We start from the raw sequence: 26303 nt of genomic DNA, 5'->3' as shown, positions 1-26303 counted from the left end.
CCTTTTGTCCCATCACCAGAAATGACATGCAACCATTTATGGGAAGTCGAAACAGTAATAAGATCACCTTTTAGAATAGAATAGAGCAGGAAGGGACCTTGGAGGTCTCCTAGTCCAGCCCTCTGCACAAGCAGGAGAACCAATACCATTTCAGATAAGTGACTGTCCAGTCTCATCCAACCTCCAAGGACGGAGCACCCACAATTTCTGAAGGCAAAGCTGTCCCACTGGTTAATTGTCCTCAGTGTGAGGAGGTTTCTCCTTAATTCCAGGTTGCTTCTCTCCTTGAGTAGTTTCCAACCACGGGTGGGATTCAGCCGGTTTGCACTGGTTTGGGGGAACCGGTAACTCCGATGATCAGCTGAGGAGCGAACCAGTTTGCTCCGATGATCAGCTGGGGAGCGAACCGGTTTGCTCCGATGATCAGCTGGGGAGCAAACCGGTAACTCCGATGATCAGCTGGGGAGCGAACCGGTTTGCTCCGATGATCAGCTGGGGAGCGAACCGGTTTGCTCCAATGATCAGCTGGGGAGCAAACCGGTTTGCTCCGATGATCAGCTGGGGAGTGAAACAGTAACTCCGATGATCAGCTGGGGAGTGAACCGGTTTGCTCCGATGATCAGCTGAGAGCGAACTGGTTTGCTTCGATGATCAGCTGGGGAGCGAACCGGTTTGCTTCGATGATCAGCTGAGAGCGAACCGGTTTGCTTCGATGATCAGCTGAGAGCGAACCGGTTTGCTTCGATGATCAGCTGAGAGCGAACCGGTTTGCTTCGATGATCAGCTGGGGAGCGAACCGGTTTGCTCCGATGATCAGCTGGGGAGCGAACTGGTTTGCTCCGATGATCAGCTGGGGAGCGAACCGGTTTGCTCCGATGATCAGCTGGGGAGCGAACCGGTTTGCTCCGATGTTCAGCTGGGGAGCGAACCGGTTTGCTCTGATGATCAGCTGGGGAGCGAACCGGTTTGCTCCGATAATCAGGTGGGCCCGCCTGCCCACCTCTGCGCTTTACTGTCATGCAGCAGAACGGATGCCCCGCCTCAGCGGCGTTACTCCCCAGAAGTAAGGTGGAAGGTAAGTTTTATTAAAACTGTGCACGCGCCCAGAGCCCGCAATCCCCATCCCACCACTGTTTCCAACCATTGTTTCTTGTCCTACCCTCCCGTGGTTTGGGAGAATAATTTTGTCAGTCAGAAATTTGACAGCGTCATGAAGTGAAGCAGAAAGCAATTTGTGGCATGTACAATACATTCTTGGAAGAACGGGTGGCTAGAATACATTTCTCCAGCTTTTTATTCTCTCCACCCGAGCTACACATCCCTTCCAGCAACCCCCTTTGACAAAGAACATAGGGTTGCAATCTTCCCGGAACGTGTTTCTCCTCTCCATGAATTTCCCCATGCTTAAACTGTTTCCCCATCTTTTGCCCAGTTCCTCTTTTTCCAAACCAACTTTTGTCCCTTGCAGCATAAGGATAATAAATTGAGGCAAGCGGTTAATTAATTTCTCCACTTTATACTAGACAGTGTGGTTAAAACTGTTAACTAATCTGCTTGCCCAAGCTGACTCGCTTATCAGAATAGCAGACCCTTCCTGTTTTCCAGTCTTGAATGTCCCAATGTCCTACTGAACTTTTAAACCCTCAAAAATTGTTTTCTTTGCAAAAGCAACTCTGTCTCCATCAGTTTCTTACAATTTGACCCCCTCTTCTTTGGGGCAGCCCCTCAAATACTGGAACGCTGCTATCGTGTCACCCCTAGTCCTTCTTTTTCTTTAGGCTAGCCAGACCCAAAGCCTGCAGCCATTCTTCATATGGTTTAGTCTCCAGGGCTCTTATTAATTCCCACTCACAATGACTTCAGGGCAGGATTTTCTGCTTCTCTTATGAAATCACTGTTTCCCTGTTATGTCATTGCAAGTGTTCCTGTATGGGATAACCTGCTACTGTTTGCTTCAGCTTGAACCTGCTGGTTCATCACCTACCGTGTTTTTAGGAGTATAAGATGGACCTTTTTCCCTCAAAAAAGAGGCTGAAAATCTGGGTGCATCTTATACACTGAATACAGCATTTTCTGCCTCCCGAAACCCACTCCCTTTGCAAAAATGGCCATGCATAGCCTTTAGGAGGCTTTCAGAGAGCTCCTGGGGGCTGGGGAGGGCAGAAATGAGAGAAAAACAGACCGTTTTTGCTCAATTTCCCACACCCAGCCCCCAGGAGCACTCTATAAGCCTCCTAAAGGCTATTCATGCCCCTTTTTTGATAAAAAATGGGCCCATCTTTGAGAAAAACGGGCTGGGTTTTTGCTCGATTTTGCCCCCCCCATCAGGAGCACTCTACAAACCCCCTAAAGGCTATTTATGTCCTTTTTTTGAAAAAGAAACGGGCTGTTTTTGGAGGTCTGCAGAGTGCAAAACCCTTTTTTAAAAAATTTGCCTCTTCAAAACCTTAATGCGTTTTATACTCTGAAAAATACAGTATATCACAGAGAATGGAATACCCCTTAAACTGATCCAGTGCTTACAATGCTCTTTAATCTATCTATCTATCTATCTATCTATCTATCTATCTATCTATCTATCTATCTATCTATCTATCTATCTATCTATCTATCTATCAAAGCCAAACACCACTCACTGATCCCGAAATCTCCAGAACCATATGTTCCTCTTGCCATCTAGGTGCTCGCTAAGAAAGGATTTTTCAAAATGACCATCAGATCATTAGTATTTCTTATACAGTAATTAACACGCTCTGATGCAAAGGAGTTCTACTCCCCCTCCCCACCTGAAAAGAATCTGTTCCAACTGCCAGTTGCCTCGCATTCCGTTACCTCAGTTCAAATCGGCAGACGGTCCACTCTCTCACTCATGAACGGTCTGGGCCTCCTTACAATACTAAACATTGGTATCTGACCAAAATGTCTACTACGCCTTCCACCTATGGAACTGGTTCCAGGCTCAAGGCAGCGGGAGCGATATTCCCTTATGTGTTTCATAAGAGATGAGCACTGCCCCCTAGAGTCAGGAACAACTAGCACATATGTGCAAGGGGACCCTTTACCTTTACCTATCAATGGTAGTTTGTCCTGGATTGTCTCAGACAGCTCCCAGTGATGGGAACTGTAACCCTGATGCTCAGAGCCTGGCCAGCAAGGTTGTTAGCTGTTGTGGTTGTTTTGACTTGCATTGAGTTTTCTGTTTGGCTTCCCTCCCCTCACACACACACACACACACACCTTTGTTTACACTCGTGTCTTGGCTCCCATGCTTGACTCTTCCCAAGGCACTTAGGTTGTTTACTTGGAATAAGCTACTTTATGGATCAAGAGAGCCAATACTGGCTGAGGCAGGTCAGATCCTCTTTTCAAGAAAAACACGGGACATTTATGATGACGGCCCAATATCCTCATCTTTCAAGATGCATTTTTATTGATGGATTTGTACTCCTCCTTTACTCCAGGTAGTCCTCGACTTACAACAGTTCATTTAGTGACTCTTCAAAGTTACAATGGCACTGAAAAAATGTGGCTTACAATCATTTTTCACAGCTACGGCCTTTGCAGTGTCCCCATGATCAAAATTCAGATGCTTGGCAACTGATTCATATTTTCGTGATGGTTGCTGGGTCCCAGGGTCCCGTGCAGTGGTGGGTTCCAGATTCCGTTCCAGCCGTACTTGGAGTCACCCACATGCACGGGTGTGGTGCGCGCGCATGCGCAGCACATGCATGCATTGTAGCATCAAATGATGCTTCTGCAAGCCTCTCCGATGCTCCAGCTGCTCGGCCATATGTGCCATGCACCATGCGCGTGCGTGGAAGCGCCAAAAGCTTAAAGCACAGGTAAGGAGCATGGGTGGGCGGACGGCCCGGCCCTCCGGAGCACCGTACCGGAACGGTACCCGGTGCTCCGGGCAGGATCCAGTATGCCCGTACCTGGGTGTACCGCCTGCAACCCACCACCGATTCCATGATCCCCTTTTGCGACTTTCTCACAAGCAAAGTCAATGGGGATTCACTTAACAACCGAGTTACTAACTTATCAACTGCAGTAATTCACTTAACAGCTGTGGCAAGAAAGGTTGTAAAATGGGGCAAAACCCAAATTAACAAATGTCTCACTTAACAACGGGAACCTTCGGCGCAATTGAGGTCGTAAGTCGAGAACTTACCTGTATTTTTACAAACAACTCAAAATGCTGAACATATCCTTCCTCCTCCTATTTGGTCCCTGGCCCAAAGTCACCTAGTTGGCTTTCATGCCTAGGGCAGAACTAGAAATCTCTGTCTCCTAGTGATTGGCCCAGAGCCGAGGTGGCGCAGTGGTTAAATGCAGCACTGCAACTACTTCAGCTGACTGCAGTTCTGCAGTTCGGCTGTTCAAATCTCACCGGCTCAGGGTTGACTCAGCCTTCCATCCTTCCGAGGTGGGTAAAATGAGGACCCGGATTATTGTTGGGGGCGATATGCTGACTCTGTAAACCGCTTAGAGAGGGCTGAAAGCCCTATGAAGCGGTATATACGTCTGACTGCTATTGCTATTGCTATAAAGTCACTCCGTCAGCTTTCATGCCTGAGGCGGGACTAGAATTCACTATCTCCTGGCCATTGGCTTTCATATCTAAGGCAGGATTTGAACTCACGGTCTCCAACTTTCTAGCATGGTGCTTTAACCAGAATGAATGAATGAGTTCTGCCAATCCTTATCCCACTATAGGTAGTCCTTGACTTTTGACCGGTTGCTTAGTAACCGTTCAAAGTTAGGATGGACTTCAAAAAAGAAACTTGTGACCCAAATCTGAAGTATTGATTCCTGCTTCTCTGTCACCGCAGCCACATGACAGCCTTTTGGCCAATCAGCAGTCTACATTTCCAAACCCCTGCCATGTTAGTCATGTGACCTCAATTTTGCCATGTACTTCTGTTTTCCAGTAAAAAAAATTCCCCGGGCTCACTTAACGACGGTGGCGTTCACTCAACAACTGCAGCATTGTGTATTTACTTAATGACTGCTGCAAAAAAAGAAAAGGTTAAAAAAAAATCACTCACGGTCAAATGGTGACTCTCTTTAGGACCATCACGACTTACGACCGAACTTGCGAGGTCAGTTATGGTGGTAAGTCCAGGACTACCTCTAGATGCCTGGCGAGGTGAGCACCAGGGTGCCAACCCAGATCTTGGCACTGGCTGCCTTTCCTTTCAAGAAGTCCCTTTGGATTTTGTCCTGGAGACAAAGAGGCATGCATTAGCAAAATCTAATTTTACTCCATCGGTTCGTACCTCAAAGCCGTGCTAGCAGGAAACATGATTCCCTTCAAACTGTCTTGGTTAATGGCTGATTTGCTTGACTGACTTGCAGGGCAATTACACATCTCTAGTCCAGAGTTCTTTAAATTGCATCCAAGTAAAATGAATGAATTCTGACCCTCTTCCTGCTTTTTAGTTCACTGGAGCATTTGTTCATTTAGCAGTCTGCTGCTCCGGCGGACACAAATTCCAGAGTCCCCTTTACAGATATTTGGCTGTCTGCGCACAGTGGTTTGGTAATAGATAATTGGGTATGCATCCTATGTTAGTACTGTACAGATAGTCCTTGACTTACAACAGTTCACTTAGTGACTGTTCCATTGACCACGGCACAGAAAAAAGGGACAGGGCCCTTTTTCACAGTTTTATTTGAAGCATCTGCATGGCTACGTGTTGTGACTCGGCAGACGTCTTCTGTGAGTCTTTTTGGGATGCAAGATTACCAATGCAGCTGGGGCTCGTTAGTGGTGTGTTCTGGGGATAAAAGGACGGATGGTCCCACGCTCTGGTTGCTGGAGTCAACGTTCATGCGTTCGTTCAGGATTCATCGGTCACGGTTTGTGAGAGACACTTGGAGAAGTGCATTGCTTTGTAAGAGTTTTTGTTTGGTATTCTGTTATCTCGTCAGAGACTTTATTTATGTTATTTTGGGGCTCGCAGCCAGTCTGAGCCGAGAACTGATAAAGAGAGTTCCTTTTAAGTTTGTTTGCCTGTCGTCTGTTAACGAGCGGAGAAGGGGGGACAGAACAGCTATGTAATCAAGATTCAGATGATTGGCATCCGACTCATATTTATGACGGTTGAACTGCCCCCCCCGGGGTCATGTGATCCCTTTTTGCAAGAAGTCGGATTCACTTAACAACTAACTAACTAACCAGCTGCAGTGATTCACTTAACAACTGGGGCAAGAAAGGTCGTAAAATGGGGCAAAACTCACTTAACAAGTGTCTCTCTCTCTCTCTTAACCACATAACTTTTGGACTCAATTGGGGTCATACATCAAGGACTATCTATACCTCCTACTAATATTCATGTGAACTCTTGCACAAATAACCAACTTTGCCTATTTAAGAATGGATTGCATTAAGGCAGTGAGTCTCAACCTTGTTGGGTTGTTTTAGTTGTGTGTTTTATTTTTCAAATGCACTGTGACGCTGCTTTGAAGGTTCCCAGGTTCCCAAACCTCAACCAAACGTAGCTCAGAAAACCCGCAGAGCCAGTTATGACCCCTACAACAGCCAATAGAATACATGTTCTTGCACTGAAACAGGAAGCTCAAGTGCAAAGTCCAAAAGAAGCTATAAAAGCCCCCCACTCTCAACTCCATGTGGTCAGCTACGCAGAATCACACGTGCTTGGTGGTTCTGCTTCATCAATAAGTGGACCCTCTTTCCAATTAGCCTCCCGCCTCCATTTTGTCTCCCTCCTGGCTTGCAACTGAACCACATGGATGTTTCTTCCAACAGTTTCGAATATTTTCAGCACTGTGTGTTTTCACCACAGGTTCTTCCTCATTGATGAGATGTGGACAATGGGATGTTGGCTGGGAAGGATATTAGAGATTCTTCTGCTTGCACAGAAGAATATAGCAGTTAGACTTATATACCGCTTCATAGGGCTTTCAGCCCTCTCTAAGCGGTTTACAGAGTCAGCATATTGCCCCCAACAACAATCCGGGTCCTCATTTTACCCACCTCGGAAGGATGGAAGGCTGAGTCAACCCTGAGCCGGTGAGATTTGAACAGCCGAACTGCTGAACTGCAGTCAGCTGAAGTAGCCTGCAGTGCTGCATTTAACCACTGCGCCACCTTGGCTCTTCATATGAACGTACTTATAGTAGAGTAAATTTTGAGTGCTCTGGGGCCCAAACCTCTTGTAACTCTTCTTACTGTTAGCAAGAAAGGGCTCATTTGACACAGGTATGATTAAGTCAGCATGATGTAAAAAAGATGTTGAGACTCTAGAAGGAGTGCAGAGAAGAGCAACCAAGAGGATTCGGGGACTGGAGGCTAAAAGATATGAAGAACGGATGCAGGAACTGGGTATGTCTAGTTTAATGAAAAGAACTAGGCGTGACGTGATAGCAGGGTTCCAATATTTCAGGAGTTGCTACAAAGAAGAGGAGGGTCAACCTATTCTCCAAAGCACCTGAGGGCAGGACAAGAAGCAATGGATGGAAACCAATCAAGGAGAGAAGCAACCTAGAACTAAAGAGAAATTTCATGACAGAACAATTAATCAATGGAACGACTTGCCTCCAGAAATTCTGAGTGAAATGGTTTGCTGCTTGAGCAGGGGGGCTGGACTAGAAGACCACCAAGATCCCATCCAATTCTTGTTATTCTGCCATTTCTACACTTTCTCTATTCCATTAACAGAATGCAACCAAACCAGGATGGATTAAAACCTCTGGTTTTTTCCATCCTTGGACACTTTAGGATATATGGACTTTAACTCATCTTTACGTGACCAAGGTTAACAACTACTGCTTTACTCCAACCCCTTGCCAAGGGCAGGAATCCTCGGGCCATCCCACATAAATAGTTGCTAGGTTTTGTTTAAAGACCCACATTGACGGAGTTCCCACAACACCAGCATTATTATAGGTTGTTGTTACCCTGTGGAAAAACAAAATCTGGTTTTTCGAGTTATCTTAACACATTCTCTCTCATTTTTGCTCTCTTCTGCCTGGATCCAGCACTTAAAAGTGGTGGTTTGAGGGGGGGGGGGTGGAACAAAATAAGTGGTGTGGAGCTATTATTTTGGAAACTGCATTTTTGTTGATGCATTTTTCTGTTTGGCAGTCACATCACACTTCGGTCTCATATTCTGTTTGTGTTCTATTACCACGCCGAGATCTTTTCGACAAGCACAACTGCCAGAATTTTCCACTTCCTGTGTTTGCAGTGTCTGTTCAAATATGAAATGACTGAACGAAACAGGAGGCTGATATCACATTTAACTGCCAGTCGGTTTTGAGAAAACGAATCCAGAATCTGAAAAGAAAATCATTTATAATATATACCAGGGGTGTCGAACTCAAAACCCAGGGACTGGATTTGGCCCGCGGGGTTCTTAGATCTGGCCTGCAGCGCCGCCCTGGAAATAGTGACGAACCGGCCCGTGGTGCCTCTGCCAGCTAAAACAGCTCGCGAGGGCCGGGCACAGCCCTCCCACCGTCCGTTTTTCCTGGCAGAGGGTTGCAGGAGACCATCGCAGCCGAAAATGGCGTTCAACAGCCCGTTTTGACTGGGAGAGCACTCGGGCCATCACTGGTGTCCTCGACACAAGTGATGTCATGCTGGCCACACCCTCCAGCCCCCCCCCGAAGTCAAACACAACCCTGATGTGGCCCTCAATGAAATTGAGTTTGACACCTCTGATATATAGGTATCTCAACATCTAGGACAGTGTTTCTCAATCTTAGCAACTTGAAGATGTCTGGACTTCAACTCCCAGAATTCCCCAGCCAGTGAACGCTGGCTGGGGAATTCTGGGAGTTGAAGTCCGGACATCTTCAAGTTGCCAAGGTTGAGAAACACTGATCTAGGAATATACAGGTAAGTCTCGACTTACAATCATTTGTTTAATGACCGAAATTACAACAGCACTGAAAAAAGTGACTTGACTATTTTTTGCACAACCTCGGCAGCGTCCTCACCATCAGGTGATCAAAATTTGAACACTTGGCAACTGCCCTGTGTTTATGACGGTTGCAGTATCCTGGGGTTATGGGATCACTTTTTTTTCGACCTTCTGACAAGCAGTAAATGGGGAAGTGGGATTCACTTAACAGCAGTGTCACTAAAACAAGTGCAGTGGTTCAGTTAACAACTGTGGTAAGAAAGATTGTAAAATGGGGCAAGACTCCCTTAACAACTGTCTTACTTAGCAACAGAAACTTTGGGCTCAAAAATTGAGGATTACTTACATATAAATGCCTCGGTAAGGTCACACTTGGAATACTGCATCCAGTTTCGGCTGCCACGATGTAGAAAAGATGCGGAGACTCTAGAAAGAGTGCAGAGAAGAGCAACAAAGATGATTAGGGGACTGGAGACTAAAACATATGAAGAACGGTTGCAGGAACTGGGGATGTCTACTTTGATGAAAAGAAGGACTAGGGGAGACATGATAGCAGTCTTCCAATATCTCAGGGGCTGCTACAATAAAGAGGGAGTCAAACTATTCTCCAGGGCACCTGAGTGTAGAACAAGAAGCAATGGGTGGAAACTAATCAAGGAGAGAAGCAACCTAGAACTAAGGAGAAATTTCCTGACAGTTAGAAACAATCAGTGGAACAGAAGTTGCCTCCAGAAGTTGTGAATGTTCCAACACTGGAAGTTTTTAAGATGTTGGATAACCCTTTGTCTGAAGTGGTGTAGGGTTTCCTGTCTAGGCAGGGGGTTGGACTAGAAGACCTCCAAGGTTCCTTCCAACTCTGCTATTGTATTGTATTGTATTGTATTAGCAGTTCGACTTATATACCGCTTCATAGGGCCTTCAGCCCTCTCTAAGCGGTTTTACAGAGTCAGCATATTGCCCCCAACAACAATCTGGGTCCTCATTTCACCCACCTCGGAAGGATGGAAGGCTGAGTCAACCCTGAGCCGGTGAGATTTGAACCGCTGAACTGCAGATAGCAGTCAGCTGAAGTGGCCTGCAGTGCTGCATTTAACCACTGCGCCACCTCGGCTCTTGTATTGTATTGTATTGTATTGTATTGTATTCTATTCTATTCTATTCTATTCTAAAGGAGGTGATAGATAGATAGATGAAAGAAAGAAAGAAAGAAAGAAAGAAAGAAAGAAAGAAAGAAAAGAAAAGAAAAGAAAAGAAAAGAAAAGAAAAGAAAAGAAAAGAAAGACATATTCCCCAGGCAGGAAGCCAAATTGTAAGAGGCTTTTAAAATTCTCTAGTCAAGAATACAGTGTACACCCCTAAATGACATTGGGTTTATTCAAAGAAGTGCTATTTCATATAGGTCAGTGTTTTATCAACTTGGTGAACATTAAGATTTCCATTTCCAGAATTCCCAGGCAGCCTTTTAAGTGAACCATTTCAATTGTTAAATGAATCATGTGGTCATTAAGTGAAGCTGGCTTCCTCCACTGACTTTGCTTTGTCAGGAACCGGCTAGGAAAGTCCCAAATGGTTATCATGGGACCGCAGCCAAGTATTCAACTTTGAACACGTGACCATGAGGATACCACGGTAGTCGTAAAGTGAGGACCAGCCGTAAGTCGCTTTTTTCCCCCCCAGTGCCTTTTTAACTTCACTAAATGAATGGTTGGGAGTATTTGTACTCAAAGGTATCTTCTAAAGCAGGTCTCCACCCTTGATAACTTTAAGGCTTGTGAACTTCAACTCCCAGCTTTGCTGGCTGAAGAACTCTGGGAGTTGAAGTCCACAAGGCTTAAAGTTGCCAAGGTTGGAAACCCTTGCTCTAAAGCTTTTCTGAAATATCTTCAATTTTTCTACTTGCTTGTCAATTTTTGACACGCATAAGGAGTGGGACGCAATGGCTCAGTGGCTAAGACGCTGAACTTGTCGATCAGAAAGGTTGGAGTTTGGCGGTTCGAATCCCTAGCACCGCGTAACGGAGTGAGCTCCCGTTACAATAAAGAGCCGAGGTGGCGCAGTGGTTAGGGTGCAGTACTGCAGGCCACTTCAGCTGACTGTTATCTGAAGTTCAGCGGTTCTAATCTCACCGGCTCAAGGTTGACTCAGCCTTCCATCCTTCCGAGGTGGGTGAAATGAGGACCCAGACTGTGGGGGCGGTATGCTGGCTCTGTAAACTGCTTAGAGAGGGCTGAAAGCCCTATGAAGCGGTATATAAGTCTAACTGCTATTGCTATTGCTGCTTGTCCCAGCTTCTGCCAACCTAGCAGTTCGAAAGCACGTAAAAAATGCAAGTAGAAAAATAGGGACCACCTTTGGTAGGAAGGTAACAGCGTTCCGTGCGCCTTTGGCATTTAGTCATGCCGGCCACATGACCACAGAGAAGTCTTTTAACAGTGCGGGCTCTTTGGCTTTGAAACGGAGATGAGCAACGCCCACTAGAGTCGGGAACGACTAGCACATATGCACGAGGGGAAACTTTACCTTTAAGGAGGGGAAAAACTGCTCATCTTTGAAGCCCTGAAATCTACTCAAAGTTTGGGATTATTATTGGCCAAAATGAGAAAGTCATGAAAATGGAATGAAATCAGCCTAGCAGAATTTAAACTTAACCCACCCACCATAACATGCAGACTGACTTCACTGATATTTATTGTTGATTTATTGTTGAGCATACACAAATAACTTGTCATAAGCCTCTGTTGGGAATGGGGTGGAGATCATTGTTTAATACAGTGTTTCGCAACAACTTTGACAGCTTGAAGATGTGTGGACTTCAACTCCCAGAATTCCCCAGCCAGCAAAGTTTTGGCAACAGTTTGTGGTTGTTATAGGACTGTCCTTAAGACTTCCAACAATATTGGCTTGCAATTGTCTTCTTCAGGAAGATGACTTCCCCCCGTCCCACACCCCGCAACTTCCCTGTCTCATGCCCAGTCATGGGGCTTCCTGGATGTCCCCCATCCAAGGACTGACCCCTTCTGCCCTTGCTTAGCTTTTGCAGGATCACCTACACTGGAGGGTGCTGCCCCCTGCTGGAGGTAATGCATTGCAATGCTCTGAAGGAGAAGTTAGCAAGGCTGTAGCGTCCAAATGGGGTCAAACATGATTAAAGGTGGTTCTCGCCATAGGGGAAAATTGTGCTCTTCACAACAACAATACAACCCTAGGTGAGGAATTGTATGTTTTAGAACAGGGGTCTCCAACCTTGGCAACTTTAAGCCTGGCGGACTTCAACTCCCAGAACTTCAACTGGCTGGGGGATTCTGGGAGTTGAAGTCCGCCAGGCTTAAAGTTGCCAAGGTTGGAGACCCCTGTTTTAGAAGACATGTAGTTTTCTAACCTGCCCAGATCCCAGGTTGGCTGTCAACTAATTGTCTAAATGCATCAGCTATTGTAAGCACCATTGTTGGATGTTGATTTTAAGCAGTGGTAGTGGGGACACACACACACACAAATTAAAGGACTGGAAACGAAGTCTTATCAAGGCAGACGGAAGAAGAAGAACGGAAGTGAGTGTCTATTACAAATCAAGTTGACAAGAAACAGCCAAAAAAGAAGAAGAAAATATGCATTGCAACACCATGATGCAAATTGTGTCCTGTCGAGCTGCAATTTTGACATTGGACATAAGAACCTAAGTCATGGGGTTCGTCTCTGGGCATTTCAACACCTGTTTTGATATTTGCTTTCTTTTGCTGCCTCTGGAAGGCCTGTATCCGGGGGTTTCCAACCTTAGCAATCAACCGGGGAAATCTGGGGGTTGAACGCCACATTGTCTTAAAGTTGCCAAGGTTGGAGCCTCCTTGGCTGCACTGAGAATGAGAGAGCATAGAAGTAGCACTGCATGGACTGGGGCAAAAGCCAATGGCTTCTTCTCCATCACCCCCTAATACAGGGTTATGTAAGATTAGCTCGAGAGCCAGTTTGGTGTAATGGTATGGTCCAAAGTCCCTTCCAACTCTGTTATGCTGGTTAGCATCAGGCTAGAAACTGGGAGCTGGGAATTTTAGTTCATCTTGGGCAGAAGCCTTCTGGGTGATCTTGGGCCAGTCCCTCTCTCTCAACCCCTAAGAAAGAGGCAACGGCATCCCACTTACCCAAGAAAACTGCAGAGACTTATCCAGGTAGTCTCCATCAGACACAATTGATAGCAATAGCAATAGCAGTTAGACTTATATACCGCTTCATAGGGCTTTCAGCCCTCTCTAAGTGGTTTACAGAGTCAGCATATTGCCCCCAACAACAATCCGGGTCCTCATTTTACCCACCTCGGAAGGATGGAAGGCTGAGTCAACCCTGAGCCGGTGAGATTTGAACAGCCGAACTGCAGAACTGCAGTCAGCTGAAGTAGCCTGCAGTGCTGCATTTAACCACTGCACCACCTCGGCTCTAATTGAGCCAAAAGCTCAATTGAACAGAAAGTTTTAAAAAAAAAAAACCTAATAGAAACAATGGTGCTTGAAATAAAATTGTTGGTGATCCTGGAACTGGGATGGGGAACTGATGGGCCTTGAAACTTTACTGTTACAGGTAGTCCTCGACTTACGACCACAGTTGAGCCCTAAATTTCTGTTGCCACACTTTAAGTGAATCACTGCCGTTGATAAGTTAGCAATCTGGTTGTTAAGTGAATCCGGCTTCCCCATTGACTTTGCTTGTCGAAAGTCACAAAAGATGATCACGCAACCTTGGGACGCAGCAACGGTCGTAAGTATGAGCTAGTTGCCAAGCATCTGGATTTTGATCACATGATCCTGGGGATGCTGCAAAGGCTGTAACTGTGAAAAACAGTCCAAAGTCACTTTTTTTCAATGCCACTGTATCTTTGAACTATCACTGTTGTAAGTGGAGGACCCACTGCTACACTCTGACGTAGCCAATGTGAAGGATATTGGGAGGAGGAAGAGAGAAGGAGAGAGAGGAACCAACTTTGCTCCAGATATGTGGGGAAAGAGGATTTGTATATAAATCTACCCTCAATATTTGTTTGGGCTACAATTTGGATGGTTGACAGTGAATGATGTGAAGATGAAGAGGTGAAGGTTCTAAATAACGCATTAGATTCACAATTTATTCATTTCAGATGAAGGTTCTATAAACCTTGAGGGAATGAGGGAATAGAAGGGGAACAAAAAGTAGATCTATAGACTGGGTGAAACCAGGCTTAATAGCAGCAACTGTGAGAGGGATCTTGGAGTCTTAGTGGACAGTCAATTAAATATGAGCCAGCAGTGTGCGGCAGCAGCCAAAATAGCCAATGCAATCCTAAATTGCATTAGCAGAGGGGAAACAATCAAGATAAAAGGGAGGTACTAATGCCACTCTATAAAGCCTTAGTAAGACCACACCTAGAGTACTGCATCCAGTTTTGGTCACCACACTATAAAAAAAGATGTTGAGACTCTAGAAAAAGTGCAGAGGAGAGCAACCAAGGTGATTAGGGGACTAATCCTAACATATGAAGAACGCTTGCAGGAACTGGGTATGTCTAATGAAAAGGAGGACCAGGGGAGACATGATAGCAGTCTTCCAATATTTGAGGGGCTGCCACAGAGAGGAAGAGGTCCAGCTATTTTCCAAGGCATTGCACGTGAAGCCACACTCAATACATTTAACCTGGTGCCCAAATTTTTTCCCCTTGACATCATACCCTAAACCAGAAACTCCGCGGGGAAACCATCAGGGTTTGGGTAACACACCTCCACAAAGGCCAAAAAATAAAATAAAATAAACTCAAGTGCAAATGCTCTCCTTCCACTGACCTAGTTGAGCTGTGAGAGAACCTGGCAGCCCAGCCATTGGGCTCAGTTGGCTTTCCATGTCCAAAACAGAGCTTGCTTGTTTGGTTGGTTAGCCTGGTCTATCTTGAGATAGGTGGCTGAGCCTCCGAAGCTGGCAGAATAAAATAGAATAGAATAAAATAAGAGAGTTGGAAGGGACCTTAGAGGTCTTCTAGTCCAACCCCCTGCCTAGGCAGGAAACCCTATACAGTTTCAGACAAATGGCTAGCCAGCATCTTCTTAAAGACTTCCAGTGTTGGGGCATTTATGACTTCTGGAGGCAACTTCTGTTCCACTGATTAATTGTTCTAACTCTCAGGAAATTCCTCCTCAGTTCTAAGTTGCTTCTCTCCTTGATTAGTTTCCACCCATTGCTTCTTGTCCTGCCCTCAGATCCTTTGGAGAATAGCTTGACTCCCTCTTCTTTGTGGCAGCCCCTGAGATATTGGAAGACTGCTATCCTGTCTCCCCTAGTTCTTCTTTCTATTAAACGAGACATGCCCAGTTCCTGCAACCGTTCTTCGTGTGTTTTACCCTCCAGTCCCCTCATCCTCTTGGTTAATCTTAGGCAACACAGAGCGTCGCAGCCCTCCTGCTCCCCCCCCCCAACCAAGGCGGAATCCCTTCCTCATCGGAGCCGAGGGTCTGAAGGGGCGCGCGAGAGTCTGGCCGCCGGGCTGCCCTTCCCGCCCGTCTCCCCCGTTTCTCTCTCTCTCTCTCTCTCTCTCTGCCCGGGCCAGCAGCTTCTGGGGGCCGGAGAGCATACGTGACTTATCGGAGCTGACCGAGAGAGGCAGCCAGCGCCGGAGGAGCCCGTCAGAAAGGCTGGGAATCTTTCCCACAGTGAGACCAGGAAGAAACGCAGACTTCCCGTCTCCAAGTCCTGTGGCTTTCAGATGCCAATCTCCTCCAACCCCCACAAGCAGCCTGGGCAGGACAAATGACCCCGGAGAACTACTGGCCGTCCCTGCCTAGGCGGCTCTGTCTGTGTGTGTGGACAAAAAACAAAAACGGATAGCTACTCTGTGTGGGTGTGTGTTGTGTGTTGTGTGTGTTGTTGATGTGAGGGCGGTCTTGATCTACCAGGACAAGCGTCTCCTGTACTAAGTGGAGACTGGAGGTTCTGCTGCTGCGTGGGTTTAACAGATTGTAACAGAGTTGGAAGGGACCTTGGAGGTCATCTAGCCCAACCCACCACCACCACCACCACCAAAAATAGCAATAGCAATAGCAGTTAGGCTTATATACCGCTTCATAGGGCTTTCAGCCCTCTCTAAGTGGTTTACAGAGTCAGCATATCGCCCCCACAGTCTGGGTCCTCATTTCACCCACCTCGGAAGGATGGAAGGCTGAGTCAACCCTGAGCCGGTTAGATTTGAACAGCCGAACTGCAGAACTGCAGTCAGCTGAAGAAGCCTGCAGTGCTGCATTTAACCACTGCGCCACCTCGGCTCTACACCAGGGGACTACACCATTTCTGACAAATGGCAGTCCAGTCTTCTTGTAGGAAGTTAAAACCCACCCCTCTGGCTAGAAAACTGAAATATCCTGGGGAATATTAAGAAGGCAGGAAATTATATTTCCCTGGATGTGAAAAAGGGAGAAACATGTTTTTAAAGACAAAGTGGCTCCCTGCAGCTCTCTGCCCTCCCCCACTTTGTCAATGAGCCATTAAAGCCTGAGCTAGTCTACTTTACATAATAAGGGTAGGATTAGCTTCCACAGAAACTCACCACATGGCATCTGGGAACACAACCAAACTTGGATTGAAAATACAGCCTAGAGAGTTGACCCTGCATGGCCCCATGGGAGTCTGGCAACCAATCAGGATACATTTCTTACACAGGAACAGGAAATAGAGGGGTGGGGTGAACGAGTATAAAAAAAAACAGCAAGCCCCCTTTTCTCTCTCTTTTCTTCTTCACCCAACATCTGGAAGCATGTGATCACCTTTTCCCCCAGGGCCTCAGGCCATGTGATCCTGTCCACCATTAAACCATCTTTCCAAGCAGCCTCCATGCTTCCAGTGTTTTTCCCCCACTTGGAACTGAACCCAGAAGGACATTTCTTCCATCTTCTAGAAACTCTCAAGTGATGAAGCACCCACAACTTCCGAAGGCAGTTTCATCGACTGCATTTCCATCTGTCCGTCGGTCCAAGTATCCAAGGGCAGCACACAGAACATGGAATCAAAGGGATCATGGAAGGGGGGAACCCCTGAGATCTTAATAACGGAATTACAGAGTTGAAAGGGTCCTTGGAGGTCATCTAGTCCAACCCCCTGCTCAAGCGGGAGACTAGACTCTACACCGTTTCTGAAGGATGGCAGCCCAGCCTTTTCTTGAAAGCTTCCAGTGATGAAGCCCCCACAACTTCTTGAGTTTAACCTTTTTATTGAGTTAAAAAACATTGCAAAATAGAAAAAATAAATAGAAAAGCAACGAGGAGGAAAAGGGGGAAGAGAAGTGAAGAAGGATAGGAAAAAGAAGCGTTGACTTCTGATTCTCTCTGTTGCAGTAAAATAAGGCATTAACATCATCTGAAGACAAGCTATCTTCTAGGCCAGTGGTTCCCAAACTTGGCGACTTTAAGACTTGTGGACTTCAACTCCCAGAATTCTCCAGCCAGAGCTGGCTGGAGAATTCTGGGAGTTGAAGTCCACAAGTCTTAAAAGTTGCCAAGTTTGGGAACCACTCTTCTAGGCCAACACCCTGCCCAAGGCAGAAGGTCCTGTCGAAGTAATCCTTGATTTATGACTGTTCATTTAGTGACCATTCAAAGATACGACGGCACTGAAAAAAGTGACTAAGGACTTTTTTTCCCCCACACGGCCATTGCAGTATCCCGAGATAGTCAGGTGATCAAAATTTGGATGCTTGGCAAAGGTTCGTATTTGTGATGCTTGCAGTGTCCTGGGGTCGTGTCATCATATCTATTATGGTTTACAGCCTCCCGGGATCATGAAATCAACTTTTGGGACCACTCCTCTGCTCACAATAAAATCCCTTATGCCACCAGGCTTGAAATTTTGGGCTTGGACAATCTGGAACTGCGCCGCCTGCAGCCTGACCTAAGCATAGTACACAATATTGACTGTTATAACGTCCTACCTGTCAATCACTGCTTCAGCTTCAACCTCAATAATGCAGGGGCAAACAATAGATACAAACTCAAGGTCAACCGCTCCAAACTTGATTGCAGAAAACGTGACTTCAGCAACAGAGTGGTCCGTGACCCGACAAAAGCGCGAACGTCATAAGCGCGCCGACAACACCGCGGCGCTAAAACCGCGATGTCAAAAGCGCGCCGACAACAGCGCACCGACAACAGCGCGCCGACAGAAGCGCGATTTAATTTAAGGTAAGGTTTAGGGTTAGGGTTAGGGTTAGGGTTACGTTACAGCGCGCTTCTGTCAGTGCGCTTTTGTCGGCGCACTTTAGGGCTAATTCGTCGCTCATTCGTCGCGCGGTTTTGTCACCGCGCTTTAGTCACCGCGCTTTAGTCACCGCGCTTTAGTCACCGCGCTTTAGTCAGGCGCGCTTATGTTGTGCGCGCATTTGTGGTGGAACCAAGTGGTCAACGCCTGGAATGCTCTACCCGACTGTTGTTACATCCTCAAACCCCCACAGCTTCAACCTTAAACTGTCTACCGTGGACCTCACCCCATTCTTAAGAGGTCTGTAAAGGGGGCGTGCATAAGCGCACCAATATGCCTTCCGTCCCTGTCCTACTGTCCCCATTTATCTGTATCTACTCCCTTTGTTCATGTTTATGTTCATACTTACACCTGAAATCTTGTGCATGTTTAACAAACTAAATAAATAAAACAAAACAAACAAATAAATACATTTGTTTAAGAATTATCTTCTGAAATTATTTTCCTCTTCCATCTTCATCCTTTTGCTCCTCTAGTGCTGTGTCTAAAAGAGCCAGGGAGGATTTTGTAATTTATTTATTTATTTATTTTGTAATTTGCACATATTACTTTGGATAGGGAGCCCAGGAAAGGGACACTTAAAAAAAATCAAGTAATTAATTTCTGATGTAGAATGTTGATTACTGGATTGGTATTTGTGGCACGCCAGGCAGGCAGGAAAATCTGTGATTCGGTGCCAACTAAAGTCCTGTCCGTCCATTGATGCCAAATTACTCTTGTTTCTTTGGCTTTCTTGTTCTCTCTTTCACCTCAGCCTAGCAGTGGCTACATAATTCAGCTGCCAGGGAGTGGCTCTGCCCTCTTTGCTTCCTGATCTGGAGCAGCAGCGGGCACAGGGCTGGCACCAGGAACAGCTGGCCGATGGACAATCCTGGACATCAAGCTGTTGTTTGGCAGGGAGGGTGAAGCAAACCTGCCTCCATACTTGGGGGACACAATTTTTCCCCCTGCAGAAACCCAAAATTCTGTTTGAAATTAACCTCACCCAGGCCGGAGCTACATCTGTTCGCTTGGAAATACTTTTTACCAAGAGCAAGGAAAAGTGTGTGTCTTTTTTATAGTTATGTCTTAATGGCGACTTTTAAATAGATCCCGTGTTCTATAATGACGTCTTGTAGGTCACCTCCCAAAGTCACTTTTATGTGAGCTGGGCAGCTCTACAAATGAGAAAAATAAATATACTTTTAAGAATCAAAATGTTATAATAGCAGGGGTATCCACATTTGGAAACATCAAGACTGGTGGAGTTCAAATCCCAGACCTCTGATTGGAGAATCCTGAGACCCCAGTTATGGCTGTCTGGGGAATTCTGGAAATTGAAGTCCGCAGGTCTTAAAGTAGCCGAGGTTGGACACTCCTGTGTTACGATGAGGAGGAACAGTAGCAGCAGCGGTGGGTTTCATATTTTGTGACCACTGGTACGCTCCTGAGTGCGCCCGCTTGCTTTGTGCATGCACCTGGCCTTCTGTCCATGTGATTTGCTCACATGTGCGCCTTCCGTGCATGTATCTGGCCTCAAAATTGTACCTAAATAGGACAGCATAGAGACGGGGCGGGTGAGTGAGCCCACCTGGGCGGGTTCACCCACGATTTCCGCTACCGGTTCAGATGAACCGATCTGAACCGGCTGAATACCACCTCTGAACAGCAGGAATAGCTCAGGTCTTTGTAGCTGCCTCCAACAACTTCTGCACAACTACCATATTTTTGGCAGTATAAGACGCACCAAGGTTTTGAAGAAGCAAATTAGAAAAGAAACGTTTTTGCCCCTCCCAAAAACGGCTTCCCCAAAATGGCCTGTTTTTCGTGAAAACGGGCCCGTTTTTCCCCCTCAAAAAAAAGGGCATGAATAGCCTTTAGGAGTAGCGTGCTCCGGGGGTGGGGGGCTCACAAATGAGCAAAAAACAGCCTTTTTTTGCAAAAACAGGCACATTTTTGTCAAAAAAAAGGGCATGCATAGCCTTTAGGAACCTTGCAGAGTGCTCCTGGAGGCTGGGGGTGTGTGTGTGGCAAAGTTGAGCAAAAAAATGGCCCATTTTTTGCTCTTTTCTGCCTTCCACAGCCCCCAGGAGCACTCTGCAAAGCGCCGAAAGGCTATGCACAACCATTTCGGTGAAGGGTGGGGGGTGGGGTTTTTCAGGAGGCAACAAAATGCTGTATTCAGTGTATAAGGCGCACTCAGATTTTCAGCCTCTTTTTTGAGGGAAATGGTGCATCTTATACTCTGAAAAATACGGTATTTCAGCCCCAGTGCCTCTCTATGGCTGGATTTTGGTGTCAAGAACCATCTTAGCTACACTAATTTTGAAGAACCTGAAAAATGGCTCACGGGTTACCTCTCCCTTGCATCTTTACATGGAAAATGAGGGAATGGGCAGCGTCTGACAGGTTTTTTCTCCCCTAAAAGAGCGTGGAAATGTTGGTGCGTCTTATACACCAAATACAGCCATTTTTGGCCTCCCGAAACCCTACCCCCCATTTTTGCAAAAAACGGGTAAAAAATGGGCCATTTTTCGCAAAATCAGAGGGTTTTTCACTGGTTTTTTTTTTTGTGCAAAAACCAAGGCTTTTGGGGCTTCCCTCAGCCCCCAGCAGCCCTCTGCAGGCTTCAGCAGGGCTGGGACAAGGCAAAAATGCCCCAATTTTTGCAAAAAAATGGGTGAAAAATGGGCGTTTTTTTGCAAAAATGGAGGCTTTTTTACCTTGCCACAGCCCTGCTGAAGCCTGCAGAAGGCTGCTAGGGGCTGAGGGAAGCCAAAAGCTTTTTTTTTTCTTATTTACCTCTTTGAAATCTTGGTGCGTCTTATACACAGGTGTGTCTTATAGTCTGAAAAATACAGTATTTGCTTAACCAAGGCAAAAAAAAAGGTTGCAAGGTTGGGAACAACCCACTTAAAAAAAAAACTTGCTTATCAAGGGGAATTCTACTCCCAGTTGTGACCGTAAGTTGAGGACTGCCTGTAGTTGATGAAGATGAGAGCTAAAACATTCAGAAAGTCCAGTTGTTCCAGAAAGGACAAATACAACTCATAAGATCACTGCTAGTCTTTTTTTTAACTCCAGGTAGTCCTTGACTTACGACCACAATTGAGCACAAAATTTCTGTTGCTAAGCAAGACAGTTGTGAAGTGAATTTTGCCCTATGGTATCATCTGTCTTGTCACAGTTTGTTTAGTAACACGGGGTGTTAAGTGAATCCGGCTTCATTGACTTTGCTTGTCAGGTCGCAAAAGGTGATCACGTGACCCCCCCTTAAAGACGCTGAAACCGTCATAAATATGAGTCAGTTGCCAAGCATCTGAATTTTGTTCATGTGACCATGGGGAGCTGCCAGGGTCGTTAAGTGTGAAAAAGAGATGTCCCTTTTTCTCAATGCAACTTTGGTTACTAAATAGATGAAGGGAGAGTCTACCAGCATCATAGAATTAGATTAAAATTCAACGAAAGTTAATTATGGAATGAATTCAGTGTGTCATGGAACAAAGCGAGGAAATCCTTAGAAGATTCAAACTGTTAGATGAATAGTTCTTAAACTTGGCATGTTTGATGTGTGGACTTCAACTCCCAGAATTCCTCAGCCAGACATGATGGCTGGAGAATTCTGGGAATTGAAGTCCAGGCCTCTTAAAGGGGCCAAGATTGGGAAACACTGTTACAGACCATTGCTCTCTACTGAGAATTGGTCATTTTTTGTCACATTTCCCTTGTGCTCAGGGTTGCCTGCAAACAGTGTCAACTCCTAAAGTTGTCATAGTGAGAGGGGGGAGGGGAAGAAATGCATTCCACGCACACTTTCGGATAAAGTCGGATCTCAGATTACTGCAGCAGGCTTGGGAGGGGTGCACCTCATTGGGGAATGTGATTTATGACACAGAGTGAGGGGAGGGAAGGAACAGGGGTAAAGTTCAGCTATAATTCAAATGAGGCTCAGAACTGACTGCAATAAGGTCTTGCCAAATGGTGCTTCTAATTAATGAACAGTTTTGTATTGAAACTTGGCTCGATACTCATGAATCAATCATTTTTAGGAAACCTGACAACCGGACTGGCTGGGATCGATGGGTACTGCAGTCAAAATCATCTGAAAAATGCCATTAGAGAAACTGCCCTACAGTGGTTAGGCAACTGTGAGCTGGAAGGTTTGTTGGGTAAGGAAGGGGAGGCCTAATCCAGTCCTACCTGGAGTAGCTATGCAATGCATGGAGAACCACTGGCCTGAAGGTATTACTTCACTTTTGCCTTGCTTGGACAGTGGTTTACTATTCCTGCAAATTCTTATTCCATTGCTTTGACTGCATAGACTTAACTGCCTCTTTAATAACCTGTTCTCCCTGACCTGTTTTGCGCCATCTGATTTATAGCAAAGCCACCTTGTTTGGTGCGGGAGGAAAGACACCTTGCCATAACTGCTTTGACATGCCGGCTTTCTACATTTTCATAGCTTGCCTTTCACCGAGGCTTCCCGAGAGCATGAAGCAGACTCCTTGTCCAGACAAAACCCCCTTTTATTAATTTACTGTGAATTCTGCTCATTCACATCCAGCAAAGTCTTTCAAGGGAGGATTTATAGTCACAGACCTTATCTGGCTTGGAGAGCTGACAGGCCGGATATCTGCAAAACCTGGCAAGGAGTCTCGGAGAGTCACCAACCAATTAAGCAAACTAATTGTCTCCTGCAAAATCCCCTCCCCTTTCACTCCTCTTTTATTTCCTGTGGGAGGGGCCATTCATCATCTGGCCTTACTCCCAAGTTGCCCCCTGTTCTTTAGCTGTTCCCTTCGTCTGGCAACTCTGTGCATGCGCACACTGGGAACAGGCTCCAGCTGTTCCTCTGCCTCACTGATGTCTGACTCTGAGGGCAGCTGATAACTGGCATGTGACTCTGGCCCCCTCTCTGCCTCCGACACAGAGCCCTCATCAGAGCCTGCCCCAGACTCCAGGACTGGCCCATGTTTCTCCCCAGCCTCCTCACTGTCCGAATCTTCCCCATTGACTTGCTTGTCCGAAGGTTGTAAAAGATGATCCCAGGATGCTGCCGACCGTCATAAATATGAGTCAGTTGCCAATCATCTGAATTATGATCCTGCGATTGTGGCAAGTGTGTAAGTCGTAAGTGTGGTAAATGTGAAGAATGGCGATAAGACATTTTTTCAGGGCCGTTTTAACTTTGAAAGATCACTAAATGAACATTGTAAGTCAAGGACTTGATTGTAATTTGAGTCATTATAGCAATCATAAGCAAATGATTTGAGGGGAAAAAAAACCTCATAGACCAACATATCCCACCCTCCACCTTTCATTTAATCTTTACACCAAAGATGATCCAGTTCTGTTCCATTTCCAGGCCGTTGTTCTGCTGACGGACAACATCCAAACTCTTTTGCAAAAATTTCTTTTCAGTGTTTTGGAAAAGGTTGTTCGAAGAACTCCAACATAATCACATCCAACTGGATGAATCAATAATCAAGATACGGCAAATTACGTTAAATAACTAAACGTTCAGCGGGGTTTATTTTAATTCACTCGGGTTTTGTGAAGATACTGCATGGATGATCCTTTTTAATGATGCATTACCTTGCACGAGGTTTGACCTACGAGCAGACTGGAGATGGACCCCCAAAAAGGAGCCCGCCCAAAAATGAATTTTAACACAACAAAGCATAAATCAGACATTAATTCTCCATAAATTTTTTCAGAGGGAGTCAACTTGGCTGAGCCAGAAAGACAGCGTTTCGTGAGAGTACAACTAAGAGAGAGCCTTTATTTCAATTTCAATGGCCGCCCAATGTTATATTTGCAACACAAAACATATTCCGCTTTACAAAACTGCCCAGAGAACAAAGATAGATTTACAATGCCATTTCCCCGTGTTGTGATCTGTAAAGGTTCAAAGCAGAGATTACATAAACAGTCCCAGTGTTTTCCCATGTATTTTGAAAACCTCTGGCTTTGTACATACTGCCATGCCAAGCACTTAATTTGGGTTCAGCAAAAAAAAAAAAAGAGAGAGAGGGAAGATGCTTTGAACGAGATCGGCTCCCGGTTGGGAAAATTCGTCTTGGTTTGATTCAAATCTCGTATTGATGTTTTTTTCAACCTGGACAACTTTAGAATAGAATAGAATTGAATAACAGAGTTGGCAGGGACCTTGGAGGTCTTCTAGTCCAACCACCTGCTTAGGCAGGAAACTCTTCACCACTTTAGACAAATGGATATCCAACATCTTCTTAAAAATGTCCAGTGTTGGAGCATTCACAACTTCTGGAGGCAAGTTGTTCCACTGATTAATTGTTCTAACTGTCAGGAAATTTCTCCTTAGTTCTAAGTTGCTTCTCTCCTTGATTAGTTTCTACCCATTGCTTCTTGTTCTACCCTCAAGTCCTTTGGAGAATAGTTTGACTGCCTCTTCTTTGTGGCAACCCTTGAGATATTGGAAGACTGCTATCATGTCAGATATTGGAATTCTCCTATCGCCTAGTCCTTCTTTTCATCAGACTAGACATACCCAGTTCCTGCAACTGTTCATGTTTTAGCCTTGTCCCCTAATCATTTTCGTTGCTCTTCTCTGCACTCATCTCCACATCTTTTTTATATCGTGGTGACCAAAACTGAATGCAGGATTCCAAGTGTGGCCTTACCAAGGCATTATAAAATGGTATTAACACTTCACGTGGTCTTGATTCTATCCCTGTTTATGCAGCCTAAAACTGTGTTGGCTTTTTTGGCAGCTGTTGCACACCGCTGGCTCATATTTAAATGGTTGTCCACTAGGACTCCAAGATCCCTCTCACAGTTACTACTATTGCCGAGGTGGCGCAGTGGTTAAATGTAGCACTGCAGGCTGACTGCAGTTCAGCAGTTCGGCTGTTCAAATCTCACCAGCTCAGGGTTGACTCAGCCTTCCATCCTTCCGAGGTGGGTAAAATGAGGACCCGGATTGTTGTTGGGGGCGATATGCTGACTCTGTAAACCGCTTAGAGAGGGCTGAAAGCCCTATGAAGCGGTATATAAGTCTAACTGCTATTGCTATTGCTATTGAGCAAGGTACCACCTATACTGTACCTGTGCATTTCGTTTTTCTTGCCTAAATGTAAAACCTTACTTTTTTCACCATTGAATTTCATTCTGTTAGATAGCGCCCAATGTTCAAGTCTGTCAAGATCCTTCTGTATCTTAAGCCTATCTCCTGGAGTGTTGGCTATTCCTTGCAATTGGATTATATTTCTTTAAAAGAAGTTAAAAGAAATATTAGTGGTGGCAAGTAATCTATTCCAGAAAATTGGTACTTCTTTCATGGGATCTTCTATTTGCTTCAAGGTGGAACCAGTATGGTATGGTGGGGAGAAGGTGCTTATGGGGAGACCCAGGCTTTGCTCATCTCTTATGCAAAGGAGCCACTTACACTCATGGGCCCTCCCTCTTAGCCCCACTCACCATTGGGCTCTCTGACAACCCAGTGGAAGAACCAACCTCTTGTTGCATTGTGTGCCAATAATGAGGAGAGTATGCAAAGAAAAAAAAAGGGGGGACACAGTGGCTCAGTGGCTAAGCCGCTGAGCTTGTCAATCAAAAAGGTTGGCACTTTAGCGGTTCAAGTCCCTAGTGCTGCGTAACGGAGTGAGCTCCTGTTACTTGTCCCAGCTTCTGCCAACCTAGCAGTTCGAAAGCATGTAAAAAATGCAAGTAGAAAAATAGGGACCACCTTTGGTGGGAAGGTAACAGCGTTCCGTGCGCCTTTGGCATTTAGTCATGCCGGCCACATGACCACGGAGACGTCTTCGGACAGTGCTGGCTCTTCGGCATTGAAACTGATATGAGCGCTGCCCCCTAGAGTCGGAAACGACTAGCATGTATATGCAAGGGGAACCTTTACCTTTATGCAAAAATTAGCCAACATTGCAAATGCAGAGAAGGACCACAAGTTTGGTTTTGATGAATCGGAAGGCAGTCGTGGCAACAGGGCCACCAATGTTGCCTGTAATGATTTAACCAAACCCTGAGAGCGCTGCCAGCAATTGCCAAGGCACCTGGTTGTAGAAAATGTATTTTAATAACAACAAAAATAAAATGAAATGCAACTAACAAATAATAAACTCCTTAGCAGTTGCAGCATTCACAATAGCTCGGAATCTCCCTTTTAGGTTCCATAAACTTGAC

The sequence above is a fragment of the Thamnophis elegans genome, chromosome 3 (genome assembly GCF_009769535.1).
Source record: "Thamnophis elegans isolate rThaEle1 chromosome 3, rThaEle1.pri, whole genome shotgun sequence".
In the NCBI taxonomy this organism is placed as follows: Eukaryota; Metazoa; Chordata; class Lepidosauria; order Squamata; family Colubridae; genus Thamnophis; species Thamnophis elegans.
This window is presented reverse-complemented; position numbering follows the sequence as displayed.